At 41.6% G+C, this 22755-nt stretch overlaps 1 protein-coding gene across 3 annotated transcripts in view; it reads right to left on the minus strand.

Annotated features, from left to right (window-relative positions):
* The window catches only part of Gng2 (G protein subunit gamma 2), a 102151-nt gene extending 80045 nt beyond the window's left edge, over positions 1-22106 (minus strand). The window contains exons 1-2 of one of the 3 annotated variants that reach the window (XM_041638990.1): positions 22004-22106; positions 7078-7118 (exon numbers count right to left, since the gene is read on the minus strand). The gene's annotated coding sequence lies outside the window, so the exon portion shown is untranslated. The remainder of the gene's footprint in view (positions 1-7077; positions 7119-22003) is intronic. The other 2 variants (XM_041638993.1, XM_041638991.1) reach the window with 2 other exon arrangements.
* Positions 22107-22755: the final 649 nt, after the last annotated feature.

The following is a 22755-nucleotide window of genomic DNA, read 5'->3' on the forward strand; positions in this document are numbered from 1 at the left end:
CTTATTTATTTATTTATTTATTTATTTATTTATTTATTTATTTTAGACAGGGTTTCTCTGTGTAGACCTGGCTGTCCTGGAACCCTCTTTGTAGACCAGGCTGGCCTCGAACTTAGAGATCTGCCTGCCTCTGCCTCCCAGATGCTGGGATTAAAGATGTGTGCCACTACCACTGCCCAGCCACTAGAAACTTTGATCCCTTATTTGCATATGTCCTCTAATCTCTCTTTTAAAAAGAATAAAAGAATCTGGGCTTAAGTAATTGTATAGTTTCTTATAGAACTTGCTAATTCATGGAAACACCAGTAGGGTCTTGTTGTTCCAGTGCTAAGACTCAAACCAGGCCTTCACTGGAGCCCAACAAGTACTCTACCACTAAACTATGTCCTTAGCCCCTAGGTAGTCTTGGTAAAATGACACCAGGGTTGCCATGTCTGGCATGCATGCCCAAAATCCCAGCATCTGGGAAGCTACACGGTGAAACCCTGACTCAAAACATAAATAAATAGATTAATTAATTAATCAATTTAGTGGAGATCAGAAGTCTTAGAAAGAAGAAGTTCCAAATATGATTTAGTAAAAAGTCAAAGCAATTCACAAGTCTGGTGCCAGGGAGTTGTCTCAGCACATTTTGGGGCTTGCAGCAAAACTTTCCCCCCTGAGTTCAATCCCTACAAAGCTACATGACAGAAGGAGACAAGCAATTCCTGCAAGTTGTCTTCTTCCCTTCAAACCAGCATTGTGTGTATAAACCATGGTACATGTGTACACACACACACACACACACACACACACACAAATACCATGCACCCACCTGCACCTCTATACAAGAAATAGATAAATAAACAAATAACAGTAAATTTGCAAATCTGTCCAGGACCCCTGTCCAAAGATATAGCTCCCTCAATAACTGATAATGTTAAATCTTTTGGGGAAGTGAAAAGAAGAGAATTCCTTGGATCTATCAAGTAGCATAGTTCGGAAGGTAGGAAATGATGAGTCCCATTTAAAAAACATCAATCAAAAATCAACAACAGCTCAAAACCCTGCGACTCCTGAAAGTCAAACTCTTGCCTGAGGAAGTCAACATATTGCTGTTTCCAATATGATTACAATTCTCTTTGTTTAGTCCTAATGGTTTAGAGAGATCAAAACTCCAAATAAAAGCCACAGAAGAGCAAGGGACACTGCCCTAGGACTCTCAGCATCTCTTCTGTTAGGCTTTGCTTTAGACAGCTAAGCAGGTGTCATTAGCAGATGCAGCAATATCTAAGTCATTGTCTGCTCAACCCCGTCCCTTAAAGCACCCAGTCTTCCAAACACTCTACGCAGCTTATTAGGAGGTAAGTGTTCAGTTTTGTAACACAAAACGCAGGATAAAAGCTAAGAGAACTCCGTGGCAGACTTGGGTATTATAACCTCTATACATGCTGGCATACTGAAGAAGATGGAGGGAGAGAGGTCCCATGGATGCTCAGTAACACAGTTCTTAAAGCTTCCATTTTTGCAGGGAGCACACAGGAAGCAGCTGCTGCCACTGGGGAACTAACTGGGCATGAAAACACTTTTAATTGACCTTGTGGTTTCACAAATGTTGCTGGTTCTTCTGAATCCTAGGAATTGTCGTTACTGTGTCGACTTTGTGTGTGTCGAGCCATCATGACTTATGGGGTACCTGTGAAACACTATCTGGACACCAAAATCTGTAGCTGTTAAATTCTTCCCGTCAAATGGCATAATATTTACATATAACCTCTTATGCATCTTTGAATTGCCTCTAGATTACTTGTCATGGCATGGTAAATGCTATGAAAACGTTATTAGGTTGCATTGTTTGTGGCATGACCAGGAAGAAAAGCATGTAGACACACACTACAGAACTGAGGGTTTTTTGTTTTGTTTTGTTTGTTTTTGAAACAGGATCCCATGTATCTCAGGCTAACCTTGAATTCCTATATAGTTGACGATGCTCTTGAACTTCTGATCCTCTTGCCTCCACCTCCCAAGTGCTTCTATTACTTTACGTGGTGCTAAAGATCTAACCCAGGGCTTCATGCATGTTAGGCAAGCAGTCTACCTATTGAGATACACCTGTCACCCCCAGAAGTAATTATTTAAAATATTTTTCTATCCATGATTGGCTAAATCTGTTGGTGCAGAACCCATGAATGCAGAGGGTGATAGATGCAGGTTTTCCAAATAGGATAGATTTGTTACCATTTTCAATCCAAACCCTGGAGGCCATTTTCATTATTTAATTAAACTAAAACCTTTGTTCTAAAAATCCATCAGTATGACATCAAAGTCCACTGGAGCTATTTCCTTAGCCCTTTAAGATGACCCACTATCCTGTTATGCTTAGGATTCTCCAAGTTAAATCAGGACATTTTGATGCTCCTCTGACAGCCCTAGATTTAAACTTCAGGCTTGTGGTGCTGGGGTATCTACAGTTGGTAGAAGGAAGTCTTGCTACAAAGACATATGAAGAACTTAAAACCTCACCAAAATCTTTAAGCTCTCATGCTCCTTTTAAGATGGCCCTTTTAAAAATAACCCAACAATCCATATTTTCCCCCACCAGAAATAGTCTCTTACTTTCAGGGATAACCTACCTAACGTGGAGGAAGCTGAGATACGCTTGGAAACTGTCAGTAACAGCCATGCTACATAGAGATGCTGAATACTATATCTCTCCCTCCCCAATCTTCATATTTCAGAGCCTAATAAATAATACAGATGTGGCAGGCAGACAGAGTAGCCTATGATAAAACCCCCACACTCTCCGGCCCTATTTAAAGTCCTGGGAACCTACGACCTGTAGACAAGCACTCAGAGCTGGAAAAACACCCAAAGTAGCAACCTCTCCAGAGGCCACACCCATAGTTCCACAGTCTAGCCAAAAACAAGGGAGGCACTGGACTTCAATCTGACTTCAACCTGTCTGCTTGCTTCACTGCCAAATAGTCTAAGAAAAGGAGAAGTCTCCAGTGCCTGGACCCACAGCGTAGAAACTATGGAGCTAAGCCAAGAACTTATTTCATTTGCTCAGGAGCACTGAAACCCCTCAATCTAGTGTAATGAAGTGACATGGACCCAACCTGAAGCATCACTACTTCTGAACAGTTCCTCTTTCTTCTGTGGTAGGCAGAATAACAGCCTCCAAATAAGTCTATGTCTCAGTCTCCCGGAGCCTGCCACTGTGTAGCCTGACCTGAATAAAGGGAGTATGTAGGTACGATTAAATTAAGGATCTTGTGAGATTATTCCTGTTCATATAGATGTAGCAGGTCTGAAGATAATGTGCCTACAGTACAAAGTCACACAGATACACAATGTCACAGGCTTTGAAAATGGCATTGGAAACTATAAAGATGAGGGGCCTTGAGCCTCTTAATATGTGACTTTAAGCCAAAGTGAGATCCCTGCAGATTCTATCCCATGGCACTGGAATATGCATATGTATGTTTTCAAGATGTTAAACTTATAATAACTTGTTATAACAGCAACAGAAAACAAATCATCTTTCATCACTGGAGTACCATTTGTCTGGTACCTTGGCAGGATTTTGTTTCAAACCATAATATTTGACAATTTCTTACCTAGTGTTTAATTTGCTTCTCTATTTAGACTTAAAAAAACAAACTTAGTACTAAACCAAATCTGCTCAAAATCCCCGAGAGGGCACAAAATAACACCACCTTTTATATGCCTACTTTGTTTAGTTTCTTTCTTTAGTTTAAGTCAGAGACAATTTAGATAAGGGACCACCAAGAAAGATAATTTTTTTCTGAAGAAAAAATGCAAAAGGAGAGAGTAGCAAATGCCAAATAACCCCTTGAAAGTTGTGTGCAGCCTAGCCTTTAGCGACAGAGCCGCCCTGTAGTCTTAATTCAGAAATGATTTGAATACGAAGATTTGCAGTCCATGTGTACAGCTGGCTAAGTGAGACAGCTTTTACAGCTGCGTGTATCCCATAGTTACTGAACTCCAAAAACTAGTATTGTAACATTACAACAATGTTTTGTGTCAATCTTATAAACCTTTCCAGTACAATACGTGTTACTTTTCTGAGACAAAACAAAAGTATATTTCTCAAGGTTCTACTGCCTCCAGCGGCATTTAATGGAGGATCTTTAATACATTTGTAATAGACTGAAATAAATCAGACTAGTGTGTTTCTTTAAAAAATTTTAACTCATGTACCAAGTTTCTGGTCAAGATTGTGTAGGATAAGTTAAACATAATTGTACTCTATTAACCAATATGAGTGTATTTCTTATGCATACAGTTACATTGAAATAAAGTTCTAAAATGCAAAAAAATAAATAAAGTTGTGCACAAAGGCATAGTAGTTCTCAGCGTGTTCCTAGAGCATTCCAGAGACCACAATGACTACAGGATGCCATTGCCCTCTATGAGCTACAAGTACCAAGAGCACAATGAAGAACTGTCCCAATGAACACATGATCAACCTCCATTGGGCAACTCTGCTTGGATTTACTTGAAATTTTTCAGTTTACTTTTTAACATGAAACCCACACAACATACAAAGAATGCCAGAAGATGTATAAAACATTCTTAGTTTTAGTAATATTTGAAGGAATATCGGGATGGCCCAGTCCTTAACCAAAAGGTATGAGATACTTAAACTTAAAGAACTTGATTACAGGGCAGCAGAAGTTCTGCATGGTCTTATACACACACACACACACACACACACACACACACACACACATGCACGCACGCATGCACACATGCACACACACATGCAGTGCTCACAAAGCTATCTTCACATAAGCTCACACGCAGAAATCCTCAACTCTGACTGCACTGTATAACCATCTGCAGAGCTTTCAGAAACTTAGGCTATCCAGGCTTTTCCCCTAAGGCTTCTGACTCAACTGATCTGGGTGGCTTCTGTGTAGCCTTGTGTTTCCATGTTTCTCTAGGGGTGCTAGGGGACAACCCTGACTCTGTCAGGACAATGCTGCTCCGCCTGGCAGGAAGGGGTCTACAGGTACACCCATGTTGATGAAGCCACTCCTGGAAGCTGAATTCTAGTCTCTCTTCTTGCATCTAGAACCTGGCAATCACTCCCTAGCTCAATTTCCCAAAGAGACATTTTGAGGCATCCTAGATGCTTTCTCCCCTTTACTGCTCACTCCTATCATCAATCCCACCAGCTCTCCTGAACCCAACCCCTTCTTAGACACATGTCTTCCCACTGGCCTTGCTTCCATTTCCCCAGCTGCCTGTAGAATCATCTTTTCCAAGAAAAAAAAAATCTCATTGCATATTCTTTTCTGCCTGCCCACCCAGATTACAGAATCCCTCCACACTTAGTTGGCCTGCCTCTTCAGTTAATTACACCCTGGCCACTTGAAGTCTCTGAAGGTTTGAGAAGACATCATGGCCTTTGGCATCTGTGTGTATTCTGACACAGAACTCTTTATGCCTGGATTGAGTCTTCTCTCCCTTCCAGACCGGGAGCATCTCACCATGACTCAAAGCTTTCCTCCACAGTGCCACCAGGCCAGGCCCCTCCTCCACCTGCTGGTGACGCTTTGCTCATCCTTCATCCATGGGGCCTCTAATACCACATTACTCTCCCATGCAGTTGGCAATACTGTGGCCTATGTGGATTTCATCTTTGTACACCTACATCTGGCTTTAATTCTTTTGTTCATTCATTCAACACTTTTATTAAATATATAACAAATGCCAGATGTGCTGGCTACACGCTGGAGGCAAAACTGTTCAGTTGGAAACCACACCTGCTCTCACAGAGTTTTTCCTTGAAATGGAGGGAGATTGCTGAAGGAACTTCATGATAAAACAGAAAGATTGATTAGAGAATTGGAAGGAGTTTTGCTTTGTGCGCAGTTTTTGCAATCCCATTATGTTAGTAAGTTAAGAAATAACCCCCCCATTGGGTTTCTAGAATTGTGATATATGTCAAAGGCTTACATTTGACTGTTAAAGTTGTAGATGAGTGTCATCTTTTCATTCTGTCATCAAATGGGTAGCTTCATTTGATGATCTCAAAAGTCCAAATTTGAGGACCTCATTACTGTGTGTTTGAAAAAAAGAGAAACCTTCCCTTATCCAAAGGCCTAGGGATTGTAAATGTTAAGCACACATTTGCTACGTGAAGAACAAATGAAGGAAAACTTCTAGAAATCAATTAAGCCAGGTGCCAAGGCTTCCTGTTTTTATCAGAATTTTGCTAAAGCCATTAAACATAAGTAAATGACTGAAAGTCCAACCACCGAATGCAAGAGGCCACATCGTTCAACCCAATGGAAAAAGAAGAGAAGCAGATGAAAGTATAAAGAACAATGCTGGCTGTGAATTTATAAGTGCTCATACTGGATGATGAGGACATGGGAAATTTTTATAACAGTTATCTTTGCTTTGATATACAGTGATAATTTTTCATAATGAAGCTGAATGGAATGAAAATTCTGAGTCTCTGTCAAATAAAAACACCACTTCTAGTTTGGGATAGGCAAACTACAATCTTACCTGACTCAGGCTAATGGGGTCTTTCAAGTTTGTAACCAGTTTCAAATGGCTTTAACTCATCTCCAGAGTTAATTAAGGGTCTTTCAGAGAAGCCCACCAGCACTCAGCTGTTCTGGTTGCTGCTCAGGCAAAAGCTTTTGCAATGTCTATGACCAATCCATTAAGTCAAGGCTTACCTTCCCAAACCAGTCACCCTGAGACTCTGTCATGCACAGGGTATGTTAATGTTTGAAATTCCTTAATCACTTTTGGTACCACAGGGATCCCATTATTAAGGCAACAACTTCAAATGTTCCCTAGTTTAGACATTTTTTTTAGAAGATAGAGGAAATCTGGGTAAAACTCCAATTTTAACTGTCACTAAAGAGAACCATGCTTTCTTTAGACACCAAGACTACAGCAACACTGTCCAAGACTATTATGGTTGCTTTTGTAAAGATGTCACACACTTAAGGGTTCTGGTCTGTACGATTTCTGACATTCTCATGGTCCCTCCAAAAGTTCCAGTTAGGTTTATGATGAGTCTAGAAGAAAATATCTCAGAATTCTTACCTCGTCAACTTTCAAGGCCGGAGGTTCACTGGCAGATCTGACTGTGTATAGAAAACAAAGAAAGCATGATTTAAGAAAACGAGAAATAGAAAGATTTATAACAGCTAAGGGAGCAAACAGCAGTTTCTGTGGCCAGGGCGAGGGCTCTGTGGCCAATGGTAAAGACAGAGAGTCCTGCATTTGCATGTCAGGCCCCACATCTTTGTAAACTGTCTCTTTTTAAGAAATGTATGTGAAATAGCATGTGAAATAAGAATTCTTTGTTTTGTGAAATTCACTATTCGACAACACACAAACACACACACATACCACCCCACCACCAACAACAACAAAAACCACCATGAAAACACAATAATCAGGGAGGAACCCACTAAAACAGAGTTCTTGGTGGCAGAAGCTGTGTACTCTGGGATGGGTAGTTCTAAACTCTGTTCTTGATCTAGGCTGATTGGTTCCTACCAAGACCAAAGCAGACTGCTTCCTTTGGCCCTACGCCTTAGGAGAGCTAGAATGCTCAGTCTGTGGGTACTTGACCCTTTAAAAGAGCAGATTGGTTGTAAAAATCTCCAGCATGTAGTCTTTCATAGGTTGTTTTGAGGTCTACAGGCACCTGCACTCTTCGCATAGCCCCTGTGAATTCCACCTGAGTCAGTTAATTATGGCTAGTGTCTATACCTCCCACCAGAAGAAACAGCCACCTCAAAGTTTCAGGGACGACCTTCCCATTCCTACTTCATTTTGGACTCAGAACAAAAAGGCGTCTTACACCAAAAGGAATGTGACTGAGGGTGGGAGGCAAATTCATATCAGATCCTGGGACTAAATGGGTGTTGGTGTTTCCAGAGATCTCACACTGCATGAGACCGGCATGTACATCTCGGCCCAACCGGCTGTATTCTCAGATTGCTAGAAGAAGTCACAGGTTTTAAACGAACCAAAGTTATTAAAAAAAGAAAATCATTATCTTGTGATTAATGACAGCAAAGGAAAAGAAAACAAGCCAAGGGCAAAAAACAACCTATTTTCAGAGACTGAACCCTGGGGATAATAATGACTAAGTGGGACTTGGAAAAGAAGCCTGCGCAAGGGTGCTCTGAGGTGCAGGCTCATACATTACGCTGATGGTGTAAACTCTGGCACAAGTCTCTGAAAAGCAGCTTGGTCTATTTATCAAGGGGCTTAGACATGATCACAATCTTAATTCTAGTGAGTCAGCTCCTTGATTCTAACAACAGCAGTAGACAAAAATTATTACCAAGGTGTTAGAAATAACCCAATTAACAACCACTTCCTAGGCAACGGGAACTCTGCATGTCGAGCCAACAGTGAGTAAAAGACTTTTTCTGTTGGGGAGGGCAGTTACTGCACATTTTAGGCAAGCTTTCTATCAGAACACTTCATCCCCAGCCCAGAAATTTAAATGATGAGGAGAATGCACCTGGTAGTTACATGCAGAGAGACACAAACGCAGAGCATTGTCTCCAGTGTGGTGTCAGCTAGCCTCTTAACGTAACTTCGCCCATCCTGCTGTCCCATTTGAAATTTTGCTCTTTTGGGTTTTAGTTACCTGCAGTCCGAAAAATGTTAATACATAGAAAATGGAAAATTCCAGGAATTAATATTTCATAAGTTTTAAACTCTGCCACTCTGGTTCCCTCAGTCCTGCCCAGGGCACTAATCATTCCTGTACCCAAAGTATCTACCTCGCATACGTGCCTGCCTCTTCATCACTTACTACAGTCATTTACTAGACATTTCGTCGTGAGCTAGTACAGTCAAGCATTCTTTAAGTAGTGTCCTAATGCTTGTTACAACATCTTTATTATTTAATGTACTTTGTCTTATCCTGCAGGCATTTTATTATCTAACATCACCTCAAGATGGTGAATCTACAAAACTAAAATATTTTGAGAAGACTACACGCCCATACATGCTAAGAGGGCTGGAAGTGTGTACCATGTAACAACAAAGTTCAATGGGAAAACTGTAAAAGTAATGTGTGTAGCTGTGGGTCCATGTTCTCCTTCTCCCTTCCTTCTGGGTCCTTGTCACAAGCCATCAAGAACAAGAGATCACAAGAACAAGGGAATCATGGAACAATCTGATGGAAGAGCTACTTCCCCTGTATGATCTTGAGCACAGCTAAGCCAGCCCTTGGTCATTCATCTCTGGGTTGTTAAAAAGAATCTTTTCTAACTTCCTTCAGTCACTGTAAATCAGGTACCTGCTATGTGCAGTTAGTTCAACTAACAATAAACTTAATAAATGATTCTATTCTTACTTTCATTATTCATAATTTATAGTGTTATTACTACCAAATTGTTAAAGCTTTCCATAAATTATTTTGATGATGAGTAAAATATTAAGTTAAGGTTTATTGTTATGTTTTTAGAACGTACTTATTTTGGACGTTTTTCCACTGTGTGTGCACATGTGTGAATACGGACAACGCGCACCACAATACATGTTGGAAAGTCAGGACAACTTGTAGGAGTGGATTCTCTTACCAACTAAAAGTCCAGTTCAGATCATCAGGTTTGGCAGCGAGTGCTTTTACCTCTCAAGCCATTTTAGTGGCCCAAATTAAACTTTTTACTAATGTTAAGACAACCAAATCAAAGTTTGTGTAATAATTATGTTTACTTATGAGAATAAAAATAAATGTATAGTTTAGAATGTAGGAAGCACAAATCATGCACATCTTTATTTCAAGCCTTTGAAATAAGGAAATCTTAATCTAACTCTAAATAAAAATCTGCTTTCAAGAGGCATGTTCTAAAGAATAAAATTGCAGCTGATACACAATAATCATACATGTTGAGAGGATGCCCAGCCTTACGAAGGTGACTTGGGGAAGTGGAGTAGGAGATCCTTATGTTTATGTGTTGCTTTCATTGGTTGAATAAAGAAATTTCCTTGGCCTTTTGATAGGGCAGAACTTAGGTAGGTGGAGAAGACAACTGAATTCTGGGAGGAAGAAAGCAGAGAGAGAAAGCCACCATGGAGCTGCCAGGTCAGACATGCTGAATATTTCCCAGTAAGCCACGACCTCATGGTGATACACAGAAAATAGAAATGGGTTAGATCAAGATGTGAGAGTTAGCCAATAAGAGGATAGAGATAATGGGCCAGGCAGTGTTTTAACTAATACAATTTCTGTGTGGTTATTTCGGGTGTAAGCTAGCCTGGCGGCCAGAACAAAGGGCCCCCTCTCCCTACAACAGGAAAGTTCTCTGTGTGTCTTCATGTCTTTGGCTCATGGCTCTGCTTGTTCTTCAGTAGAATCAAAACAAGTGACTTCTACACAAGTCTGCTGACTGAGCCCCAGATCCTCTTGGATGTCCATCAAGCAAGTGTGTACTTTAATTTTGGTGTCCTTGGGAGCAATGACTGACTTAGCAGAACTCCTGTAAGTTTGGTGGTCTCCTTGAAGACACATGGGCCTGCATTGTAAGATGGTTGCCCAATATAAAGGGTTCAGATCCAGTTTATAAATAAAGAAAATATAGCAGGTGCAGGTATGAATCAGCTCAGAAACATAAAACAGCCTCTCACTGGGTAGAACATGGATGATCACTATAATCTGCAATAATGATATGCCTGAGGCATTGAGTGCCTTTGAGTAGATCATTAGGGCCCTGTGCATTTTACCAGGTTGACCTTAGAGACTTCTATTAGCTGAAGAAACCATTTGTCCTTTTCTTCCCTAGAGAGTACCGATTGGTCCTTTTCTCCCCTGTGAACTGCAATCCCCAACACTAATATGGCTACTTTATCTTCGACAGCAACGAGGGGAGGGGGGAGTCCAGAGTCTCTCCCCTTCCCTTCAGGATGACTGTGTCAGTGTGTTCGAGGGAAACCCCTAAATCCTCTCCCACAGTAGGCAGGCTAACGCTGACAGTCAAAGCTCAGAGTTCACAGTTTTTCTCCCATCTTCCCTCTGCAGAAACATAAGCAAGGCAGCTCGACAGGCCTAATTACCATGGTAACCACAGGCACTATGAGATTATGAGTGTGTTTGTGAAAATGACTCATAAGTTGTTCCCCCAGAAGCCCCAGACACACGGGTTTCTGACTGGTTTATAAAATCCATTTAACGTTTTCTTGCACTTGTGGCTCTTATTAGCATATCTGTTGCTATGAGGAGGGATCCATAAAATCAAACAGGCCCTTCTTGAAGATGAAAAATAAGAAGAAAGAAAGAAAAGGAAAGGAAGAAAAAAGAAATGAAGAGTAGAAAGGAAAGAGTGAATCAGTTCCCTCTTTTACCTCAGATTTACAAAGAAATTGACTTGAATTTATCTATGGAAGATAACTATTCTTTTCCTAATTTAAATAATTTAATTATTCCATGAAGTGCTTTTAGAGACTGCAATGAAATAAGCAAGTGGAATAAAATATTTAATAAGAAATACCAAACAAAATAACCTATACTGGAGAGCACAAACAGTTACAGAATAATTCAAAATCTTAACATCAAGGAATTTTAAAGTGAATGTCCCAAGTTAAATAGTTTATTTTTAAAATTTGAAACATGAAAGAATCTAGACTTCTATTTATGTAATAAGCATCATTTAAGGCCATGTATGAACTATTCATCATTGTTTGTAGCTAGAAAATGACCACACGGCTTAGGAGACTTGTTCCAGACAGAGGCCATGGCCTGGCCTGGCTGTTCCTTTCTCTTTGAACTCTCACAAGGCACCTTTGTGGGTAGAACTCTCCTGGTCTGCTGCTTGCCACACGTCCAACATTGGTACAACTACTGACTCCCTCAAAGGATGAAATCCTGGTGGTTTTAGTGTACGGGTTTCCTTTGTGTGAAATGGAAATAAACCTTATTTCAAAAAAAATTAAAATGAAAATTACTTATATAAACTTAATTATCTTCCTCCCTCAGTAACTCCAATGCCACAAAATGCCACAAAATGGGCATTTAAAATCAGCATCTTCTGAATTATATACATGTTTATGTACTATATGTCAATAACTACCCCCACAGTTTAAAAGGAAATCCAAAGTGACTATCAGTGAGAATGGCAAGACTGCCCTATATAACAGCCATTGTTATATAGCAAAGCCTGGCTCTCCTCACTCCACAGTCATTACTGGCTGGGGCATGGGGCTTACTGTCTTTGCAAATCAAAACCCTTGCTGTCCTGACACCACTGCCAATGGCCAGGGAATAGGTTTGCATACTGTTCTTGCAGCATCTTTCAACAAACGACATGCTCCACACTGCTTACCTCTCTTGGGCCAATGCTGGGCACTTGGCCACACCTCACAAAAGCAGGTTTGGGCAATGTCAGTCTATTATGAATAGACTACTGAGAGGAAAACTGAAAGTGGTTATGGATAAGCCCATGGATTCCTAGATAAATAGTTCAAATCTGAGATTAGCACTCCACTAAGTCAGAGCATTGACAACTGTCTGTACCAGTCAACTCCAAACTCCAGTGATGAACACTGACTGGAGGGGAATGAGTCCTTCTGCTAGAGATTTACCAATTAGACCCTGGTTAAACTAAAAGGCACTCTCCTTGAGGTTTGTAGCAATATAAGCTATAGGAATATCTCCATTTCCAGAACAATCACTATAGTTCAGGTATATGACTATAAACACTTTATACCTGTCAGATAAGGGAACTGAGGTATAGAACATCTAAGTAACTTCCCCAAGTGCTGCTGAATCCACACCAATCTCCGTTAACTACCTAACTCCTGAATATTAACCTTACACTCTTGTTTTTCTACACGGCTGTATTTTGGATTTTTCAAGACAGAACAAACGACAGATTGGACCAATATATTTTGGCCTAGAAATTCTCACTTTTCTTTACATTTTTTTTAATTGAAAAAAAAAACCTTAAAGTTGTTTAATATTAACTTTTTTGTTTAAAGGAGAAAAATAACAATAAAACTATTAGTGAAGTGACTTAATAATATACATGGATATCAGTGTTCCATAAAAACATTCATGCAGTCTTAAAGAAAAAAACGGAAAACCTCAAAAATGACAGTGAGATTTTTGTTTCTATATAATGTTTTTCTTATATGCTCGGCACAGATAAGACAAATACCCTTCTTAAACAGGGCTCTGTTGACATTAGACATTAACTGTACTTTCCTGTTTAAAATGCAAATCTAAGAGTAGGAGGCACTCCATCATCCACAGCAGAAAGAGCCTCCCACTCCCACCCGTGTGCTAGGATAGGAACACACAGAAACACATCTCAGCGACAGGCCGTCACAACACTGAAATCTCTCCTTGTCCCTACCACTGTGGCACACCTGAGGAGAAAGCAGGAACGAAGGCAAATGTAGCATTGCTGGAACCACGCACTTGTCCCCAGAAGTAAAGAGTGGAAACCTATTCTCTAAGTAACTTGTAATCAGAAATGCCAGCGATCATTCAGGCCTCACTTACAGGCGCTGTAATCAACAAAATATACCCCTTGGGAGAGAAAAAGTCTTCTCATTTAAGTCGAACAGATGAGTCCTTGTCCTCTGAGCTTATTCATTACTCAGCCCAGGCTGGCTTTTATTTAGACCAAATTGATCTGCATGTTCAGTCACAGAGAACCAACATATACATATGCAGAAATGCAGGGTTAATGTCTAACCTAAGTACTTTTCCTATTGCCTGTATGGGACTTGCCATATTTCTTTCAGGACTATCAGGACTATTCTGTTTTACCTCAGCTTTCTATTTCCGCCCTCTCCCCTGCCCACGCTCCCCCACCAACCTGCTTGGAGTTCTTTCTCCATTCTATCTAGAGCACCATCACCAGCAAAATCAAGTTTTGGCTTGTGCATAAGTGGTGAGTGCGAGAGAAAGAGAGAGAGAGAGAGAGAGAGAGAGAGAGAGAGAGAGAGAAGATATGTGTGGATGTGTGTGTGCGTCTTGCTCTCAAAATGGAATGCAGAAAAATAACTTAGGTCAGGCTGCGAGGTTTGGGCCCAGGAGCTATTTGATCTTCAACTCTCTCAATGCCCTTACTTGCAAAACGAAACTAGTAATAGCAAGATATATTGACAGTCTACCTGGGAGCCATCAACCCCTTTGTTTCTGTTAATAATAGTGGCCCTTTCTCCTGGGTTCTGGTGACCATGTTTTTCACAGAGGTTGGGCTGCTCCAAGGCCTCTGGAAGGAAATTCCCAAATTGGACATTCACAGTGGTTCCTTCTGCTTGGTCATATGTGAGTCAGGAGGGGAATCCAGCTGGAGACATCTTTTTTCCTTTCCTTTTCTTCCTTTTGCAGTGCTATGGAGCACACTGAGGTCTTGGGCGTACAGGCAAGTGCTCTGTGGTTGAGATGCACCTCCAGCCTTTTTTTTTTTTTTTTTTTTTTTTGGTAGAGATGGGATTTGTCTCTGTAGCATCTAATGGCTTTGACTTCACTATGTAACCCATGTTAGCCTCATACTTAAGAAATTCCTGCCCATATCTCCCTAGTATACAAGTGACTCCACAGGCTTCTTTTCAGCTTTAAAAAGAGGTGCACAAGTGATAGGTATACTTATAATCAGACCTATAATCCCAGCAGTAGGTAGCCTGGGACAGAGGACTGTCACTAGTTTGTGGCCAGTCTGTACTGCACGATGAACTCTATGACTCTGGTACACTGAGCGAGAAACTGACAGAGAGGAATGCATGAGCCTCATGAGAAGAACTTAGCCCCACAGCTGTGCTGGTAGGCAATGAGCTGCTTTAGCAGGCATCCCCACACAGTTAGGAAAGCGGGCCCAGGAGCACATCAGCATGCTGAGGCTACCAGAGCAGGAAGAATAAAAGAGTTCAGCTCATTGAGGACACTGCCCAGCTGCTAAATAACAGACTCTGAATCTTGAGATAAATTTCCCATTGTTTCCACTTAGGCAGCAGCTTTTCCCTCACCAGCATCTCAAAATATTCTGGCAGAAAAAAAAATGTTCATTTCACGTGGTTAATTTAAAGATGAGCTGAAAACAGTAACATTTAAAGTTTAGGGCACAGACTGAATGCTCCTCAAATGCTGGTTCTCAACTGGTTTGTGAGGGTGGAGCTATTCATCCCTCCTAAAGGAGGAGGTGTTTTATTCGTGTGACTTGAATGATTCCTCTGTAAGAGTTTTGCTGCTTCCCCCAAACACAATTAAAGACAGAAACCATTGCTTTCTCTTCTTTATTCAACTAAGAGATGAGTATCATGCATCTTAGGTTATTTTAAACAAAAAGGATAGTGTTTACTTCAGACAACAAGCCCTGTTGAGTTGATTGCAGTGTAGGAAAAATCTATAATTAAATGGAGACGTCTTCCTGGCTGTGCAAATCATTTAATCTAAATAAAATCTAACCCAGACCAAATATTCAACAGCACAGCCAAGCATTCTGCCTTGGAACCTGTCTAGGTTGACTGAAAAGTGGCTTCCAGTAGAAGAAAGCCTGTAGATCACCCTGCTTCTGTGGGAGGGAGGGCATGTCGCCTCTGGGCTGTCACCTCATCCTTACTGCAGAAAAGTATTTGTATTTTCTGCTTGGAAGCACTCTGGTACGGCCTTGAACTTCACATGCCTGACTCCTTAGCAACCGAGGTCTTAGCCTCAATGTCACCTCTTCAGAAGCCTTCTAAGATTATCAGAAAGCAAAAAATCAAAAGACCTAAGTCCCCGTCATCACATATATAACCTATATGACGCCACTACCTTTTTCAGCTAACACAACACACAATGGTAGATGATACTTTCTTATACCATAAATTGTCTCTGCCCATGGTTTCCAATCCTGGGTGACCCTGAGTTCATAGTCTGGGGTGAAGCTGGGACATAGCTTTTTTTTTTCTCCTAAAAGCACCCCCTTGTAATTTTTAATGTGCAGGCAGATCTAAGAACCTCCAGTTTATGTGTTTAATTGAGTCTCTCGTAAAACTAGAATTTAAGTTCTAAGAAAAGAAAGAACTGGCCTGTTTTGTTCCCTGGCATCTCAAAGGGCAGGTGGCACAGGGCAGACATTCATTTGAGGCTTGTGGACAGACTGACTAACTGAATCATAATTACTCCTGCATCTGCCTGTTTTCCCCAGTGGTCTGTGAGAGCCCAGAGAACAAGCTCTATGTCTAGTTCACGCTGCATCAAAAACATGAGTCGCTGAAGAAAGTTCAGTAAATAACTGGATGATAAACAAATTCCATTGCTGTGAGGGAGACAGAGACAAAACCCAATGTAACTGCTATCCTCAAAGTGTTTGCTGTGTGGTTAAAGGGGGAGTGTGTGTACAAAATTAATACACACACCAAAAGGAGCTAAATACTGTGGTGTAGGAACAAATATCAGGGAAGAAAAAAAAAAGGCTGTTGTTTATTTAGGAAGGAGGAGAAGAAACCAAAGAAGGCTTCATGGAATACATAACCACTGAACTGAGCCTAGTTAGAATCTAGCTCCTTGCAGAAGCAGGGCTGTGAAGTGAAATACAGAAGGGGAAGTAGGAAAGCTAATCTAAGGGAGAGACAAACCACTTCTGTAGCAACCAAGAGGCCTGAACCAAGAGACTGTTATCACCATGGAAACAAATAGAGAGTATCGGGGTTTGCTTCCAATCCCAATTGCAAGAACTATTCAGCTTACTGCTGCTCAGGTTGCTTGCTGAAGAAAATAGGAAGAGTGAGGTTTTCTAAGTAAGAATTGAAAGAGGAGAGTTTTATCCATTAGTAGCCATGGCACTCAGGAAGGAGCAGATTTGAGGTGTAAAAAGGTGGTTGTGAGTGTTGTCTCAGATGTGAGAGTTAAGTTGGGTGATCTAGTGAGTTTACTATGTAAGCTTAGAAATCAGTGAGAGCTCAGAGGGAACTGAGTTGGGGCTGACCCCCACAGCTGACTACAGGAAAGGATGTAAGGTGGCGAGAGGGAAAGAGTATGGGCAGAAGAATTAGTGGAGCTGGAAGCCTTCGAGTGGTATGGAGAAAACAAGAAAGTCAAGAAAGGTTATAAAAGTCACTTAGTGGTGCCAGGCATGATGGCACACACCTGTAATCCCAGTACTCAGAACACGGAGACAGGAGACAGCCTGGGCTACACTGTGAGACCCTATCTCAAAGGAATAAAGTCAAGGTCAGGAGATTGTATTTATTAAGTTCTGCATGTAAGAAAACAAACTAAATGAAGATAATAGGGAAGCAACCAATTAAGGAATGAAATCTGGAACTGACGAGGTGGCTCAGCAGTAAAGGTGTTTGTCACCAAGCCTAACAACTTGAATTCAGTTCTTGGAAGGCACATGGTAGAAAGAGAACTGACTCCCACAGATCATCCTCAGACCTCAGACCTCCACACGTGCATACACACGAGTAAATATAGTAGAAATGATCATTAAAAGAGAAGAAATCCAACATGGAGGAAGGAAAATTATTGTGAGAACTTCATCACTTAGGCAGTAAGAAGAAACATTCTAGAGTGAGGACATACCCTCACTTTGAAGGAAAGGCTAAGAAAAGAACACAGAATTAATGGGATTCTGGTCCAGACACTTGTACTCCTATCTCTATTCATATGTTAGAGTCTAAGCCTTAGTGTCATTGCACTGAAGTCAGAGGAGGAGGGACCTGTGCAGAGATGATCTGGTCATGCATGGGATTGATGCCCTTGGAGAAGTGGGCCTTCCTGAACATAGAGGAAACAAGAAAACAGTGTCTCAGAAGAGCAGGTCCTCACCTAATCCACTGGCACCATGATCCCCAATCTCCAGAATCAAAAACTGTGAGAAATGGATTTCTGGAGTTTATAAAAGGCCTGGTCTGTGATAATTTGTTATTGCAGTCTAAATGACCTAAGACAAATGAATACAAAAAGAAAATTTGAAATAAAAATTGAGGAGCCACCAAGTCTCAGCACTTGGGAGGCAGAGACAGGTGGATCTCTGTGCATTCAAGGCCAGCCTGGTCTATAGAGTGAGTTTCAGGACAAGGACAGGCTCCAAAGCTACATAGAAACCTTGTCTTGAAAAAGAAAAAAAAAATTGAGGAAGCCTCTAGCATATGAACATATGTTAGAAAAAGGGAGGATTATACCAACTATAAGGAACAAAGTGAGCGAATAATGACTGGGGCTGTACAGATTTCACTACGGATGCATGGGACAGAGTGAAAGTGAAATACAAAAGAAAAATAAGGAAAGAAGGAAGGAAGGAAAAGGAGGGAGGGGGCTTTCAAGAAACAATCGCTTGCTGACAGGGTGGCAAAGCACAAGGTGAAGCAGTCAGCCTAGCTTTCAGGCCCTCTCTCCTGCCTCAGAGCCTAGGCACAGAAGAGCTGAACATGAGAGTGAATGCCTGGCCCAACTAGGCCAACAAGGGTAGAGGAAGCAGTCAAGGCGCTGGCGGGCATTTCAGTCTTCCCACTAAGCACTAGCTCTTCTGCTCATACTTGCCCAGAGATGGAAGGCTCCTTCTGCCTTACTTCAGACCTCTGCAGTAAAACTGCCTCAAAGAAACATGCATTCAAGCCAAGATAACTGAACACCCTGTGCTGTTGATTGTGTTGTTTGTGCAGAGTGTGTATATGTTCATATGGAGTCACTTGAGGTTCTATGGCCATAGCCAGGAAAATACAAACCCAATCACAAAGAGATTCCACTGTCCGCCCTAGGGTGGCAATTAAAAACAAATAAACAAAAAGAATCAGCCTCAGGTGATGGTTAAGATGTAGGTGAGCTGGAACCAATGTGCCCTTCTGGTTGGATAGATGTCAAATTGTTTGGCTACTATAGGAAACAATATGGTGGTACCTCAAAAACTGAACACAGAAACCACGGACTCTACAAATGTATATTCATCACAGTGTTGTTTGTAATAGCCAAAAACTGATCCAAGCATTCATCAAAGAGTTAATGAACAAACAGCATGTGATAAATATAAGAGATGGAAAGTTATTCAGCTTAAAAAGGAGGAAATTCTGGCATGTGCTACAATAAGGATGAAACTTGGAGATAATATAGAAGATGAATTAAGTTCATTATGAAACACTGCATGATTCCTTCTCTATCAGGTTCTCAATCAAATTCATAGAGACAAAGTGCGAGGGTGTTTGACAGAGCCTGGGCTACAGGGAAAAAGGAGAGTTACTATGTAATATTACTGATTTTCTGTTTTACAAGATTTAAAAAAGACAGGCTATGGTGGTGCACACCTTTAATCCCAACACTTGGGAGGCAGAAGCAGGTGGATCTCTGTGAGTTCAACGCCAGCCTGGTCTACAGAGCAAGTTCCAGGACAGCCAGAGCTACACAGGGAAACCTTGTCTTGAAAAATAAATAAAATAAAAATAAAAAAGAATTCAGGAGTGGATGGTAACAAAATAGCACAATAATGTGGCTGTACTTAACACTACAGAACTTCATGCTTAAAAGTGAATAAAATGAGACATTTTGTGTTAAGAATATTCTTTACAATAAAGATATCTCTGTTCCCCCAGTCAGCAACAGAAACCAATACTAAGCTAACGTTTCCTCATGCCACTACAGAACACAATGACACTTCAACTTCTTTTTATAACCACACACAAAAGCAAAGTCCGCATCACATAAAGCCCTGACTATGTGCTGTTATTCCTTTTTCACAAGGAATTAACTACGTTCACAAATGACTGTACTGAGTCAGGTCATAAGAAGCAGTGGCAGGACTCAGACAGACCATTCTGCCTCCAAAACCTGCATTCTTGGCGCTATACGCCAGTCCTTTCTTTGCCCCACACTGATCTCTTGTGAACAGGTTTTCTGCTTTTAGATTTAAAAGTCAGCCCTGCCTTCTGAAGCAGGCAAAAAAAAAAAAAGTTATTTGATTAAGCTCATCACTATATGCCCATCACACAAAGCCCAGGGCCAGCCATAAAACAAGGAGGCATGCTTCCATTCAATCACTGACCATATGTCAGAAGAGGGGAGAACAAAAGCACATATTATTAAAATTTCAGTGTTTATCCACTGCTTCTAGAGCCACCAAATATCCGGAGCAAAAGAATGCCTGCTAGTATTCTATACAGGCAGAGGACTGGGAATAGTCTCATTGTGTATTGGAGAGGCAAGCCCATCTGTTTCTTGCTTAAGAAAGATCCCTGCCTTCATCCTCACCCATCTGCTGCTCTGCACTCACGTTTTGCCTCAAGCTGGAATTTCACAATTAAGGAAGTGTTCGGTGCTGTGCAGAAAACAGGCGTCTCTTAGTTGTTCTCAGAAAGGTAGCAGGGGCCCCTTGACTGTACTCTGCCTACTATGAGACACGGGGTGGGGGTAGGGTGGGAGGGTGAGTGAAGTGTAACACATTTTCTAGACATCCCCAAACAAAGCCGGGTGTTGGCATCATCTGGGGAACACAGGCTGTCGATGATCAGGGTAGAGGGAATGTCCTCCAAATAGCTCCCTGTTTTATTTAGAGACACCAGGCTAAGTCTAGCCTCGGCCCCATCCAGAAGATCGGCGCTACACATTTTACCTTAGGATGCAGTGGGGACTGTGGAACCCTGACACAACTTGCTTTGATTAAATTTAAGGAATCCTTCCCAAGAGCCCCATGGTTACAGCAACTCCTACACATACTCGGGAAAATATAAATTTATTTCTTCAGTGTCCATGAAAGCTTCCTGTCTCAGAAAATGCACTGCTACTCCACAAAGTCTGAGAAACTAAATTAATTTCATAAAGATAACAAAACAAAGCAGAATCCCAACCATATGGCTCCTTCAACTGACAATAGTGTTATCCCAAAAGTATATACTTTCTCCGTGGGGATACTTGGTTATTTAAAAATGTATTTTAATAATTCATGAGTGCCATTTTATTGTCTTCACTCTACCACCCGAGCTTCCTTCTTTGTTTTGAAAAATTATCTCTTTTCATTATATAAAGAAAGTAAAAAAATATTTTCATCAATGCTCTCTTGTGCTTAGCCACACACTTTCTGTTGGAGATATTTTTAAATTATGCCACAGTTGATTAAACTGTTTATCCTATATATTCTGCCAAAGTAAACCAGCAATCTCAGCTCACGCCCATCAGACCTCTTTACCGCGCTTTCACGTGTATCATTCCCAAACACGAACGAGTTTCCAGTCCCAGACTCGTTAGCAGCATCCACTACTCGGGGAAAATGCAGAATAAAAATTGTGCCCTGATTATATTACTTCAGTGTACAGCATACACAGACAAGGAGACACTTTGATATTATCTCTGTCTGGAATTAGCAATCGCTTTGATCTAGAGATGAATAAATACAGGCATAGAATCCTATATTCACACACCGGTATCCGATTTGGGGCAAGTTACCATCTCTAGTCGGTCCATGATCCTTTGAACTAGGATGCAACTTTAGGTTAAGACCTAGCTGGCTCTGAGGTTACCCTGCAAGCAGCTGCACAGAGCAAAGAGAGGAAGACACTGGTTCCTTAGTGGTAAATAATGCCTGCCCCTCACTCGCGAAATCTGAGCTTTTGTTGGAAAAAAAAAAAAATCTATATACAAAAGGACCCAAACTCCCCAAAGCCAAAGCACAGCCATAATGTTGCAAGGAAATATATGAATGTGCTTAACGTCTTTCACTACTTACACCCCAAAGCAAGGGACTGCCACGCTCGGATGCCCAGACTGCAGCTTCACAGCCCAAGCTGACTGCAACTCAATCCTGCCTGGCAGCCGGGCTAGCTAAGCAAACCACTTCTTACATTCAGCGTGTTTTCCCAAACACTGAGGGTGGTTCCCCACACCCTAAACAAAATGTTTCACAAATCTGACCATCCTTCTTGGGAAAATAAATAAATGAATAAAACGAAAAGCCCCATCTGAGCCACTTTCCCAAAAGCCTGAAACAATGTCCCTCGATTCCCGAAGAAATCCGCCCTAAAGCCCACAGGCACGGTCATTTTATCTCTATTCAAAAGGAGTGATAAAAAACGTGTCCTTTACCTTGCTTGGCTCCCGAGGCTTGGTTAGAGAGCAGCTTCTTCTGGCGGAGCTGATGGGTGGTGAATTTGGCCCGCCCAGCCCAGCCCAGCCCAGCCCAGCCCCCGCACAGCCCAGCCTCGCCGTAGTAGGAGTTGCCCACCGAGCGGCGTCGAGTGTCTGTCTGTGTAGCAGCCACCGCAGCCCAGGCGTGAGTCCCCACCCAGCTTTGTCTTAAATCATAATTTCTACAGGAAGCAGCGCATCTCCCACTTCCTCCTCTCTTAGTATCGGGTAGCAAGCCAGCTTTCTTGTTTGTCTCTCACTCCACTTCAGGGCTTCTTCTAAGTGACTTTGCCTACGACTGAGGGTAATTTGGCTCTAATCCCTTGAACTCCTTTGTTCCAGCGTCCCTCCACCCCCACCTCCCTACTCGCTGTCTTCTTTCCCTGACTCATCCCCCGAGCTTCATCTCCCAGCAGCATCCACAGACTGCCTCAATGGGTCTCCTTCTCAACACCTAAGCTGCTTTCTTATTCTGAATTGCAGCTGCTGTTTTTATTGAGTCAGTGGCTCCATCAGCTCTGGTCCTGAGATCCGGCTCCAACCTCCACAGCTCCTTCTGATTTATAGTCTATCCGCATTCCGAGGTAGCTTGCAGCTTCTTGCTGCCGAATTTTTCCTTTGTGGCCAGCCTTCCAGAAGCTTCATTCCCCCAAGGTCTCCCTACCACTGAGATTTTATTTAACCCATATGCTTAGAAAATAATGACCCCA

The sequence above is a fragment of the Microtus oregoni genome, unplaced genomic scaffold, assembly GCF_018167655.1.
Source record: "Microtus oregoni isolate MIOR12 unplaced genomic scaffold, Mior012 000056F_ref0000123, whole genome shotgun sequence".
Classification (NCBI taxonomy): domain Eukaryota; kingdom Metazoa; phylum Chordata; class Mammalia; order Rodentia; family Cricetidae; genus Microtus; species Microtus oregoni.